The 14,764-nt window shown below is 39.6% G+C and overlaps 2 long non-coding RNA genes across 2 annotated transcripts in view; one reads left to right on the top strand and one right to left on the bottom strand.

The window, feature by feature from the left end:
* Positions 1 to 14,764, top strand: part of LOC133537197 (uncharacterized) — a 61,248-nt gene that overhangs the window by 26,115 nt on the left and 20,369 nt on the right. The window contains exon 2 of the long non-coding RNA XR_009802617.1: positions 14,135 to 14,232. This is a non-coding gene — a long non-coding RNA (uncharacterized LOC133537197). The remainder of the gene's footprint in view (positions 1 to 14,134; positions 14,233 to 14,764) is intronic.
* LOC133537195 (uncharacterized) overlaps positions 1 to 14,764 on the bottom strand; it is a 75,281-nt gene that overhangs the window by 48,117 nt on the left and 12,400 nt on the right. Inside the window, exons 2-3 of the long non-coding RNA XR_009802615.1 lie at positions 14,094 to 14,205; positions 10,792 to 10,945 (exon numbers count right to left, since the gene is read on the bottom strand). This is a non-coding gene — a long non-coding RNA (uncharacterized LOC133537195). The remainder of the gene's footprint in view (positions 1 to 10,791; positions 10,946 to 14,093; positions 14,206 to 14,764) is intronic.

Here is a 14,764-nt window from a genome sequence, read left to right as displayed (position 1 = left end):
ATGAGTTACTATGGTCATCTAGTTAGTTATTATGGTCATATAATGAGTTACTATGGTCATCTAATTAGTTACTATGGTCATTTAATTAGTTACTATGGTCATCTAATGAGTTACTATGGTCACCTAATGAGTTACTATGGTCATCTAATGAATTACTATGGTCATCTAATGAATTACTATGGTCACCTAATGAGTTACTATGGTCATCTAATTAGTTACTATGGTCATCTAATGAGTTACTATGGTCATCTAATGAGTTACTATGGTCATCTAATAAGTTACTATGGTCATCTAATGAGTTACTATGGTCATCTAATGAGTTACTATGGTCATCTAATTAGTTACTATGGTCATCTAATAAGTTACTATGGTCATCTAATGAGTTACTATGGTCATCTAATTAGTCACTATGGCCATCTAATGAGTTACTATGGTCATCTAATTAGTCACTATGGCCATCTAATGAGTTTCTATGGCCATCTAATTAGTCACTATGGTCATCTAATTAGTTACTATGGTCATCTAATGAATTACTATGCTCATCTAATGAGTCGCTATGGTCATCTAATGAGTTGCTATGGTCATCTAATGCGTTACTATGGTCATCTAATGAGTTACTATGGTCATCTAATGAATTACTATGGTCATCTAATGAATTACTATGGTCATCTAATTAGTTACTATGGTCATCTAATGAATTACTATGGTCATCTAATTAGTTACTATGGTCATCTAATGAGTTACTATGGTCATCTAATGAGTTACTATGGTCATCTAATGAGTTACTATGGTCATCTAATGAGTTACTATGGTCATCTAATTAGTCACTATGTTAATGTAAGTTAGCTCAGACGAGGCAACAAGCAGTGTGGGTGGGGAGTGTTTCCACAGAGTGTTTCCAGAGCCTGAAATGTGTGTGTCAGGGACAAACGTGGAGGGATTTTTTTACAGCAAACTTGTAAAACTTAGAGATGTTTCAGATATATCAGATTGTAGGTGTGTTTGTTTTTAACCGTCATATTCATATTTCACTGTTAGTTGCATTTTTGTTGTGTTTCGCTTGATTGTAAAATATGTGGATGGAGGGAGGGTGTGACGTTCATTTGTTGTCAATATTCAGTGTTTTATCCTTCATAGTTAATATTGTAAATCCCACATTCTTTATTTTCATCTACATTCTGGGTGTCTCATTCAGTTAAAACAAAAAGAAAAAAATATATATTCCCTTTTTTAAAGGGGAACATTATCACCAGACTTATGTAAGCGTCATAATATACCTTGATGTTGCAGAAAAAAGACCGTATATTTTTTTAACCGATTTCCGAACTCTAAATGGGTGAATTTTGGCGAATCAAACGCCTTTCTGTTTTTCGCTCTCTCAGCGACGACGTGAGAAGGTGACGCCACATCGAGTCGAATCAGCTCTGTTATTTTCCGTTTTTTTCCATTGTTTGTCGTTACAACACGATTAGGGACGAATTCAAGTTGATTTACGTAGAATGTGCATCGATTAGCACGGCATGCTAATCGATGCTAACATGCTATTTAGACTAGCTGTGTGCATTATGCCACATTTGTAGCTATATTTACATCCAGCCTTTCCCTCCATCCACATTTAATGCCAAACAAACACATACCAATCGACGGATTTAAGTTGCACCAGTGTCAAGAGATGCGAAAGTCCGTCGTTTGGTTTTTACCGGCGATGCTACGACGTAGATGGCAAGAATGTCTGGATATCCTGCGACACTCAAAGCAGATGCATTCCCAACGATAAAGTCAACGAAATCACAAAAGTGAGTGTTGTTGTTATTGAATTATTGATCCAGTGTCAATGCGAAAGTCCTGATTGGTTAATCTGTACATTTTACCGGCGATGCTAACGCAGAATAGCGTTAGCATGGCCAATGAGCGTCAATAGCTTCAGTTTCTTCTTCAATTTCGGTTTTGCTATCTGCCTCCATACTCCAACCATCTGTTTCAATACATGCTAAATCTGTTGAATCGCTTAAGCCGCTGAAATCCGAGTCTGAATCCGAGCTAATGTCGCTATATCTTGCTGGGCTATTAGCCATTGTTTGTATTGGAATCGCTATGTGACGTCACAGGGAAATGGACAGTGGCATCGCAAATAGCGAAAATCAAGCACTTTGAAGCGTTTTTTAGGGATATTCCGGGAGATGTAAAATTTAGAAAAAAACTTTGAAAAATAAAAGAAGCCACTGGGAACTGATTTTTATTGGTTTTAACCCTTCTGAAATTGTGATAATGTTCCCTTTTAAGAGTGTCTGTCATAACGTTTTTAGCTTTTAATCAGACATTATTGTGAGGTTTTGTATTAGTGTTCCTAAGAATAGCACATACTGTACAGCAAATTTTCGCAGCTTAGATACATATATATATATATATATATATATATATATATATATATATATATATATATATATATATAAATCTGAGCTGACATTGCTTAACATGATAAGTAATGAATAATTCCACTTGTAATAAGTGTTAAAAATAATGTTCAAAACATAAAACATTCTCATGCATTTTTAGTACATCCATCCATTTACCACCGCACCTGTTCAGGAAGTTGCATTAAGAAGTTATTTATTTATTAGAGGTTAGTGTGGGGCTTGTCCTCCTGGGGGTTCTTCAGACCACCAAGCCCCGATATGAGAGCCCGTTTCAGGGTTACGCTATTGTTTTATTTTTCAATAAGTGTCTCAGTTGCTTTCCAGCAATTGTATTTTTCTCTTTCGTTCTCCCTCGCGCTCTGGCTCCAGCCCCAACCCCAACCCCGTCTCTCCTCCCGGCTGCTGCTTATAACAGAGCGACAGGTTATTAGAGGCCATCTACGCAGCTCTCGCTGGTTTCCAGGCCGGTCCTGGCACACTCCATTTCACTGCAGGCCCGCGGGCCACGCCCCCTCCAATAGCAATGTTATTTCAAAGAATAAGAGACCTATTATACTCTAGAAATGTTGGTCTTACTTAAAAATGCAAGCGTTTAGTTGTGTTCGGTGTTAAAAAAAAATTATATGGCTCTTACGGACATACATTTTAAAATATTTGGCTTTTTGGCTCTCTCAGCCAAAAAGGTTCCCGACCCCTGGGTTAGTGCATGTGCCTCACAATACAAAGGTCCTGAGTAGTCATGTGTTCAATCCCGGGCTCAGGGTCGTTCTGTGTGGAGTTTGCATGTTTTCCCCGTGACTGTGTGGGTTCCCTCCGGGTACTGTGAATGTTGTCTGTCTGTCTGTGTTGGCCGTGTGATGAGGTGGCAACTTGTCCAGGGTGTACCCCGCCTTCTGTTCGAACGCAGCACCCCCCGCGACCCCAAAGTGGTAGAAGATGGATGGATGGATATATATATATATATATATATATATATATATATATATATATATATATATATATATATATATATATATATATTAGGGCTGGGCAACGATTAAAAATTTTAATCGAAGTTAATCGCACTATTTCTCAGATTAATCGCGATAACTGCATTGTATACGCAAAGCCCAATAATGAATTCAAAAGTAGTGTGTAGTGCACCTTTATTGGAATATTCTCCCACATGAACAAAAGCGCCAAAACATTTGTTGTGCAAACACAATTTAAATCAGTCCTTGTTAAACAGTAGCAGTTGAATAGCATATTTTATGAAAATCAACTCAAAAAATGTAAATACAAACATTTAAGCTTATTGCCACTGCCAGGGTATTTAAGTTATCCTGTTTGTTATGGAAAATAAATATAATCTACATACAAATCTCTGAGCCACAATCATAACATCTGAACAGGCAATTTCTGAGGTAACAGCAGAAACATTTTTTTTTATCAGAGATCTTATGTTTAAAAAACCTATATTATAGGTAGTGGGCTGTTTTAGGGAATTTTTGATCAAATTATCCATAGTGGCAATATTAATAATGTTGTGTTTATTCTGCATAGTGCACTTAAAATAATTTTGACCATATCTAGGAATTGATATGATGGGAATTTTCCAATTGTTTGCTTGGTGCTTTGATAAACTGAACGCATATACATGGTACTATATTGTGATGTTATGAGCCAGGGAAAAAAAGAACTACCCTACCCAGCATGCAACAGGAGTGACGAGCATGCGCGGTAGCCCGGTATAGGTTGTGTGTCGCCATGACGGCATCTTGTATGTTGTGATATGCACGCTCTGAAAACAAACGTTAAGAACTCAGCCAACACTCCTGGTCTGCATTATTCAGAAATAGACAGACAACACATATACTCCGCTGCTTCACAAGCCGGCAAAGTATTTCCATGCTAGCTAGCCGGTCTAGCAAGCACGCGTCATTCAGTCTAAAACGGCCCGATCTATCCACATCCAGAATTGTCTGGCGGTCGTAAGTGATCCCGGAGTGACCACGCTGTAAGCCAGTCATGAAATTTGTAGAATTGTCCGGTATTTTTTGCCAAATGTTCCATCTTTACCAAGAGCCCCTCGACGACAAAGTACATCCGGGAGATGCCATCTTGTTAAGAAAAGGCGTTAACAAAATAAAAGCATGTAAACAACATACGCAAATGTGCGATAAAATAATTGTCGGCGTTAATAGATTGATGAGTTAACGCGTAATTAACGCATTAATTTGCCCACCCCTAATATATATATATATATATATATATATATATATATATATTAAAAAACTAAAATTTGGGCAATTTTATAGAAAAAGTCATATTTTACCCATCAAAAGTCACAATTTTACAAAAAAAAATTTAAATGTTGGCAATATTATAATAATAATTGGAATATATATATATATATATATATATATATATACAATTTTACAAAAAAAAATTAAAATGTTGGCAATATTATAATAATATATATAATAATAATTGGAATATATATATATATATATATATATATATATATATATATATATATTCCAATTATTATTATAATATTGCCAACATTTTAATTTTTTTTTTGTAAAATTGTATATATATATATATATATATATATATATATATATATTCCAATTATTATTATAATATTGCCAACATTTTAATTTTTTTTTTGTAAAATTGTGACTTTTGATGGGTAAAATATGACTTTTTCTATAAAATTGCCCAAATTTTAGTTTTTTAATATATATATATAAGTGTGTGTGTGTGTGTGTGTGTGTGTGTGTGTGTGTGTGTGTGTGTGTGTGTGTGTGTCCTTTGTGGCCCCTCTTGTGGCTACAGGTGCTTCACATTACGCCTCATAAAACTCTGTGAGAGGAAAATTACTGCCACAATTTGTTCTGGATGGGCGGAGGCTGGGAAGTGAGAGGGGGGGGGGGTACTTGAGCGTGGCCTCGCCGAGGAAATATTGATATATGAATTTGTGACTGTGTTGTGTCTGCTAAAGGCTTCAGCATTCCATCCCCCCGTGCCAGGAAGGCCATATTGTTTTTCCATACAATTTAAGTGTGATTTTTCTTTTTCTCCGAGAAGGCTTTCGCGTCCCGCGCCAGCTGGCACGGCGGTGTGTTTGTGCCATACCCCGTCGGAAGGAAGGTCGCGGGGTGACGGGGGAGGGGGGGTGTTAGGGTCGCCTGGAGTGCACGTTGCAGAAAGGAAGTTGAGGTCATCTCAGAGAAGGCTGGCAACTTCCTGTCCCGAGTGGAGGTCTTACTGTCTCTTTAGTGTGTAATTCCATCACCTTCTAATAATAGTGCTTTAAGTCATTATCTACTAAATGGTAAATGGCTTATATATATATATATACTACTTTCCTGCCTTCAAGGTACTCAAAGCTGCCGTGCAAGGTCCCTAACCACCATCAGGAGCAAGGGTGACGGACGTGACGAGGTTGGTAGAAGGTGGGGTGCCGGATTTGTTCTTCCGTGGATGCGTCGGGCAAGAACACAGCGAATTGTCAGAAAATAAAGCTTTATTTAACTGATAAAACAGGCTCGAAAAAAAAAACACTGGTGCTAGGCTGATAAGGGAAACACATGGCGCTAGCATGAGAGCTAGGGAAACGAACAGAAACACTACACTTGGCACGAAGGCACAAAGAGCAAGATAAAAGCTACTAGGGGGCGGCATGGCGTAGTGGGTAGAGCGGCCGTGCCGGAAACCTGAGGGTTGCAGGTTCGCTTCCCACCTATTGACATCCAAATCGCTGCCGTTGTGTCCTTGGGCGGGACACTTCACCCTTGCCCCCGGTGCCGCTCACACTGGTGAATGGATGATGAATGATTGATAGGTGGTGGTCGGAGGGGCCGTAGGCGCAAACTGGCAGCCACGCTTCCGTCAGTCTGATGTAGCTTACCACCACCAGGTGTGAATGAATGATGGGTTCCCACTTCTCTGTGAGCGCTTTGAGTATCTAACAATAGAAAAGCGCGATATACATCTAATCCATTATTATTATTATTATTATTACTAGCATGAGAGCTAAGGAAAAACTAGGCGTAGCGTGAAAGCTAGCGAGAGGAAAACAATGAATAGCAGTCGTCACTTGTTGCGTGTAAGCAAATTTAGGAACCGAGGACGAAATAACAAAAGGGGCAGGCTTAAATAAGGCAGTCATCAAGAGGAACAGGTGTGCGTGGAAAACAAGGGGCAGGTGAAAACTAATGAGCAACCATGGTAACGGATTAAACACAGGAAATAAGGAGGTCAAACTAGATATAAAAAAGGAACAAAGCAACAATATGGTATGAGCCGGGCATCGGATCAAAACATGGGGATCGAACCAGGAACCCTCAGGTTGCTGGCACGGCCACTCTCCCAACCTTCGCCACGCCATCCCCAACTTGGCTTTACGACGCACAATTCACGCTCACTAATCCTCACCCACGTTTTTGGTTTGGTTTGTTGGCTTTTTTGTTCTTGTCAATCAATCCATTTCAAAGGGCCCGTTGAAAACCGAATCGTAAGAAAATATTTTCCTCAAAAGAATCCATGTACATCCAATTAAATCTGTTCCAGACACCCCGAAATATCCAAGGGCCGCATGTGGCCCCCGGGGCCTTCATCTTCCCAGGTCTGCTCCATAATATCCTATGTCCCCCCCTCCCTTGTGGAGGGGGTCCGGTCCGATGACCATGGATGAAGTACTGGCTGTCCAGAGTCGGGACCCAGGATGGACCGCTCGCCTGTGTATCGGTTGGGGACATCTCTACGCTGCTGATCCGCCTGCGCTTGGGATGGTTTCCTGTGGACGGGACTCTGGCTGCTGTCTTGGATCCGCTTTGAACTGAACTCTCGCGGCTGTGTTGGAGCCACTATGGATTGAACTTTCACGGTATCATGTTAGACCCGCTCCACATCCATTGCTTTCGGTCCCCTTCAGGGGTGGGGGGTTGCCCACTTCTGAGGTCCTCTCCAAGGTTTCTCATAGTTAGCATTGTCACTGGCGTCCCACTGGATGTGAGTTTTCCTCGCCCTTTTGTGGGTTCTTCCAAGGATGTCGTAGTCGTAATGGTTTGTACCGTCCTTTGAGACATTTGTGATTTAGGCCTATATAAATAAATATTGATTGATTGATTGATCATTCATAGAGTTGCTTTGGACTCAGTTATCAGGATGGGTGCTCAGTGATGAACAGAATTTGAAGCTCAACCATTCAATCAAATATCCCGAGCTTCAATCCTCTTTGATGTCAGTTTTACTGCCAACTGCAGTCGGTCGCCCAGCTGGGGTTAAGACAACAACAACAAGGGTAGTGTCAACAAGTTTTCTGTCTCATTCTTTTTTCCTCAGAACTGGGGGTCTGTGCCAAATGAAATCAGTCAGCGGTCAAGTGTTATTTTACAAACGTCACCCTCGGTTTTGAGCCAGAGGGCAACGACAGTCTGCATTTTCTCCCAACTCACTCTGATGAAACCAGGAAAAAACAGTCGGATTCTAAAGCAATCTGTTTTGTAAACGTTGAAAAAAAAAACTCCACAGAGCGTAGTGAGCGCTTCATTTGTCTCTGAAGCAAGAATCCTCATTTAGTGTTAGAACTGCTGACATTTAGACCGTGATGATTTCATGTCTTCAGATTACTATTTCAAACAGAAATGTGGTCGGGGTTTCCTGCCAGTGGATATATTTCAGTCACCACTTTAAGGGATTTCCCCAAACCTCTTAAAAAAAATGCCTCTTAAAGAGGTTTAAAAATACTCGACCATTCTGTACTTATTATTATCAAGAATATGAACAATGCAGAAACTTTGTGGCAAAAGAAACATTGCAGCCATTTATAAAAAATGTATTTTAAGCCCCCTCCCCTACGTGGAGACGGGGGGGCACAGATGCAGTAATCACAGATGAGTTGCTAGCTGTCCAAAGTCAAAACCCAGGATGGACCACTCATCTGTACATCAGTTGGGGACATCTCTGCAATGCTGACGGGTCTCCACTCAATATGACCTCCTGCTAGTCCACTATGGACTGGAGTCTCACTATTATGTTAGATCCACTATGGACTGGACTCTCACACTATTATGTTAGATCCACTATGGACTGGACTCTCACTATTATGTTAGATCCACTACGGACTGGACTCTCAATATTTTTTTAGATCCACTATGGACTGGACTCTCACAATTATGTTGGATCCACTATGGACTGGACTCTCACTATTATGTTAGATCCACTATGGACTGGACTGTCACACTATTATGTTAGATCCACTATGGACTGGACTCTCACTATTATGTTAGATCCACTATGGACTGGACTCTCACTATTATGTTAGATCCACTATGGACTGGACTCTCACTATTATATTAGATCCACTATGGACTGGACTCTCACTATTATGTTAGATCCACTATGGACTGGACTCTCACTATTATGTTAGACCCACTATGGACTGGACTCTCATTATTATGTTGGATCCACTATGGACTGGACTCTCACTATTATGTTAGACCCACTATGGACTGGACTCCTACACTATTATGTTAGATCCACTATGGACTGGACTCTCACACTATTATGTTAGATCCACTATGGACTGGACTCTCACACTATTATGTTAGATCCACTACGGCCTGGACTCTCTCACTATTATGTTAGATCCACTATGGACTGGACTCTCACACTATAATGTTAGATCCACTATGGACTGGACTCTCACTCTATTATGTTAGACCCACTATGGACTGGACTCTCACTATTATGCTAGATCCACTATGGACTGGACTCTCACTATTATGTTAGATCCACTATGGACTGGACTCTCACTATTTTGTTAGATCCACTATGGACTGGACTGTCACTATTATGTTAGATCCACTATGGACTGGACTCTCACTATTATGTTAGATCCACTATGGACTGGACTCTCACACTATTATATTAGATCCACTATGGACTGGACTCTCACTATTATGTTAGATCCACTATAGACTGGACTCTCACTATTATGTTAGACCCACTATGGACTGGACTCTTACTATTATGTTAGATCCACTATGGACTGGACTCTCACTATTATGCTTGCTTATGCAGTTTAACACTTCTTCTTCCTGTTTGTGTGCACTTTTCTCTCCTTAAGTTTTTCCATACAAAATATCTAGTTCTGCACAGTTTTGCATTTTTCGGTCGTTTCGCACCCAAAATGACTTCCAATAACCGGCCCTAAACATTGTGAAAGAAAGACCAAACAACTGTGTGGCTTGGTGAGTTTCTGTTATTGTGACTGAGTCTTACACAAGAGCCTGGCTGCTCTTAAGTCAGTGCCCGACTATATTGAATAAGATAAGAGGAGAATAATTACGCTTGAAATATCCCGGAGGCAAAGACAAAAATCTGTTGATCTCTTGCAAAAGTGGCATGGACATGTTCTTTGGTGGTTGCCTGGCTCTCTCACCTGCAGCATATCAGCGTGTTTGCTCGTGTACGAGCGGCATTAAAAACCACTTTATAATTAACACCGCTTTTTGTGGTTTACTCCTCCTTCACGGGAGACGCCATGGCAGCTGGATGCACTTCTAGGGAATTTGGAAGGAAGATCTGTTGAGAGGAGCTGGAGGCCAAAGTCCTGCATGCGGGTTGTTAATATCTTCAAAAATGTTCATTACAGCAACATTATTGAGTTTTAAATCGGGAGTACGGTTGTGACCATACCAATATGTTGGTACCGGTACCAAAATAATACCTTTCTAAATAAAGCGGACCACAAAAAAAAAATGGCATTATTGGCTTTATTTTCTTTTTAATTAAAAAAATCTTATGGTAAATTCAAACAAATGTTTATTATTGCAATTTAGTCCTTAAATAAAATGTTGAACGTACTAAACAACTTGTCTTTTAGTAGTAAGTAAACAAACAAAGACTCCTAATTAACACATTGTGTCATTTATACACCTATTATTATGAGGGACAAACTGTGAAAAATGAATTATTAATCCGCTTGTTAATTTACTGCTTATTTTCTGTTTCAACATGTTCTATCTACACGTCTGTTAAAATGTAATAATCACTTATTCTTCTCTACTTTGATACTTTACATTAGTTTAGGGATGATACTACATATTTAGGTATCGATCCGATACCAAGTTGATACAGGATCATACATTGGTCATATTCAAAGTCCTCATGTGTCCAGGGACGTATTTACTGACTTTATAAACATAACAAGAAAATTTAAAAAATGATTTAAAAAAATGTTGATGATAAAAAATATCGATATAATCATAGTAGTATCGACTAGATACGCTCCTGTACTTGGTATCATTACAGTGGTACAACAGATTTAGGTATTGATCCAATTCCAAGTAGTTACAGGATCATACATTGGTCATATGATCACCTGCGATGAGGTGGCGACTTGTCCAGGGTGTACTCCACCTTCCGCCCGATTGTAGCTGAGATAGGCACCAAAGGGAATAAGCGGTAGAAAATGGAAGGATGGATGGATGGTCAGATTCCAAGTCCTCATGTGTCCAGATACATATTTACTGACCCTATAAACATAATGTGAATATTGAAAAAAGGATTAAAAAAATGTTGACAATGTTAACATAATAGTGAGAGTCCAGTCCATAGTGGATCTAACATAATAGTGAGAGTCCAGTCCATAGTGGATCTAACATAATAGTGAGAGTCCAGTCCATAGTGGATCTAACATAATAGTGAGAGTCCAGTCCATAGTGGATCTAACATAATAGTGAGAGTCCAGTCCATAGTGGATCTAACATAATAGAGTGAGTCCAGTCCATAGAGGATCTAACTTAATAGTGAGAGTCTAGTCCATAGTGGATCATACATAATAGTGAGAGTCCAGTCCATAGTGGTTCTAACATAATAGTGTGAGGGTCCAGTCCATAGTGGATCTAACATAATAGAGTGAGAGTCCAGTCCATAGTGGATCTAACATAATAGTGAGAGTCCAGTCCATAGTGGATCTAACATAATAGTGAGAGTCCAGTCCATAGTGGATCTCACATAATAGCGAGAGTCCAGTCCACAGCGGATCTAACATAATAGTGTGAGAGTCCAGTCCATAGTGGATCTAACATAATAGAGTGAGAGTCCAGTCCATAGTGGATCTAACATAATAGTGTGAGAGTCCAGTCCATAGTGGATCTAACATAATAGTGTAGGAGTCCAGTCCATAGTGGATCTAACATAATAGTGAGAGAGTCCAGTCCATAGTGGATCTATGATAATAGTTTGAGAGTCCAGTCCATTGTGGATCTAACATAATAGTGAGAGTCCAGTCCATAGTGGATCTAACATAATAGTGTGAGAGTCCAGTCCATAGTGGATCTAACATAATAGTGAGAGTTCAGTCCATAGTGGATCTAACATAATAGAGTGAGAGTCCAGTCCATAGTGGATCTAACATAATAGTGTGAGAGTCCAGTCCATAGTCGATCTAACATAATAGTGAGAGTCCAGTCCATAGTGGATCTAACATAATAGTGTAGGAGTCCAGTCCATAGTGGATCTAACATAATAGTGAGAGAGTCCAGTCCATAGTGGATCTATGATAATAGTTAGAGAGTCCAGTCCATAGTGGATCTAACATAAAAGTGAGCGTACAGTCCATAGTGGATCTAACATAATAGTGAGAGTCCAGTCCATAGTGGATCTAACAAAATAGTAAAGGTATAATCGTATTCAAAGTCCTCATGTGTCCAGATACATATCTACTGACCTTATAAACATAATGTGAATATTGAAAAAAGGATTAAAAAAATGTTGACGATAAAAAATACAGATGTAATCATAGTAGTATCGAGTATATACGCTCCTGCACTTGGTATCATTACAGTGGATGTCAGGTGTAGAGCCACCCATGGTGTTTGTTTACATTGTGATGGCGGTGAGCTATTGTATCCTCTTACGGTGTGTAGTGAAGCATGTTTAGCTATTCCTCGTCCTCCAGTGATAACACTACTTGTAAGAAACTTACTGTATTTGTCAATTAGAATTGGTTAAAACACTGCCGACTGTGGATGGATGTTTGCTGGCGGGTGTTTCAGTGTTATAACTTCACCTTAATCTTTACTTTTTACACCAAAATGCGTCCGTTCTTCCCTTTTCCATCTACACTACTGTGTCTGCTTGTAAGTACTCTGTGTGTGTGCGCTGCCGAACATGCTCCTCTGCTCGTAAAACCAGCAATGTCACAACGACACGACGACATGACATGATGCTGGGGAACCGGTACTTATCCGACAGAGTATAGTACCGTTGTTTTGATTCATTAGTACCGCAATACTATACTAGTACCGGTATTCCGTAAAACCCGAATTGGGGGTATTCATAAAGATGGATGGATGGATGGTGTCAGAGTTACTTGTTGTTGACGAACCCCAAGATGCAGAGACGGAGGCAGGCATAGAATAAGAAAACATGATTTAATTAAAACTAAACAAGCACAAACAAAAAAGAACGCACGTGGGCGGAATAACAAACTAAGGGAGCTAGCACTGGAATCTAGAAAACAAAAAGGAACTTTAGCATGGAAGCTAGTGGATAGCAAACAGAAAAACTGGAAATAACTAATGCTAACAGAAACAGCTGACCGCTACGACGGCCAGGACAAAATGCAGCACGACAGGTAGTAGCTGTAACAAAACGACATGACAGCTAGCACGACAAGAGTGACATGTGGCAGCGACAGCACAATGATCCAGCAACTGACACGAGACAAAGCAGGTACAAATAGGAGCGGGCTGATTGGCAACAGGTGTGGCCAGGTGCCAATCAGCCGCAGCTGAGGAGGAACACAGCACTCAGGGAACAAGACAGGAAGCTGACAAAATAAGAGCATTGGACAGGAACTAAAGACAGGAGATACTAAACACAGAGGAAACAGACAAATGCAGAGGAAAAAACTAAAACATAGACAAACTGTCAGGGGAAAGCCGGATGGATGGATGGATGGATAGATGGATAGATAGATAGATAGATAGATAGATAGATAGATAGATAGATAGATAGATAGATAGATAGATAGATAGATAGATAGATAGATAGATAGATAGATAGATAGATAGATAGATAGATAGATGTATATATGTACGTATATATATATATTATGTACATATATATATATATATATATATATACGTATATATATATATACGTATATATATATATATATATATATATATATATATATATATATATATATATATATATACGTATATATATATATATATATGTATATATATATATATATATATATATATATATATATGTTATATAATGTTTTCCTGTAATATTATAAATGGCCCATAAAAACAACAAACAATATTACTGTAATGTCGGGACTGCAGATGGAACCCCGGAGGCACCGTGCAGGTAAGACAATGATTTATTTACCATAAATCAGCCAGGCAGGGATACAGAAATATAGGAAGCATGCTGATAGCACGGGAAGCTACGGGAAGCTAAAGTAAAAGCTCAGTCGATCAAAAGGTAAACACACCTAACTTGTTGCACTGAGCAAACAAAACCGCCAGTCGGTTTGTGGCGGAAAGCAGGATTAAATAACTCTCTGATTAGTGCCCGGAAGCAGGTGAGCTACCCGAACACTAATCAGAGGCAGGTGAAAATAATCAGCACCCATGGCAAGCAAGAACACATCATGATAATTACCAAGTTATCCATCTTCCCATCTTCTGTCTTGTCATTTACAGGAAGTATCAGGAGCTGGACTTGTTGTGTCCCACACCTCCAAGCTCCCAGCCTGGGAACGGAAGCCGCAAGCCTCCGGAGAAAACAAGCAGACAATCAGGTAGGGTTAAGGGGCGGAGCATAGAGAAGGGGGCGGGGCTAACACGTGGCTCTGGCTTCGGATGAGTTGGGAGGGACGCTTTGGGAAAAGTCAGCTGACGTAATCCCGCTTTGTTTACGTGTTTGTGTGAGCCTTTCCTCGTCCTTCAAAGAAAGAAAGGACGTGTGTGTGTTTTTAGAAGGACCCGTGTGTGTGTGTCTGTGTGTTCTTGTATTTCTACCCTTCTTGAGACATCAAGCAAAGGTAGCTTCCATATGAGGAGGTGTGAACAGAAAACCATTGCATCTAATAGACAGCCAAATACCAGAGTCCGTGAACATTGCTCCAAAGTCAGGATTTTTTTTGTTGATTTAATGTGCATACAAAAGTAAACATTGACAGGTGCAAAAGCAGCAATATATGATAAAACAAGACGGCAGCTAAGCACACTACCGAAAAAAAAAATAAATACAGATCTCATTTGCACCCCTGGTGGTCAATCAATCAATGTTTATTTATATAGCCCCAAATCACAAATGTCTCAAAGGACTGC

Source organism: Nerophis ophidion, linkage group LG18, assembly GCF_033978795.1.
Source record: "Nerophis ophidion isolate RoL-2023_Sa linkage group LG18, RoL_Noph_v1.0, whole genome shotgun sequence".
Lineage (NCBI taxonomy): Eukaryota > Metazoa > Chordata > Actinopteri > Syngnathiformes > Syngnathidae > Nerophis > Nerophis ophidion.
This window is presented reverse-complemented; position numbering and strand designations above follow the sequence as displayed.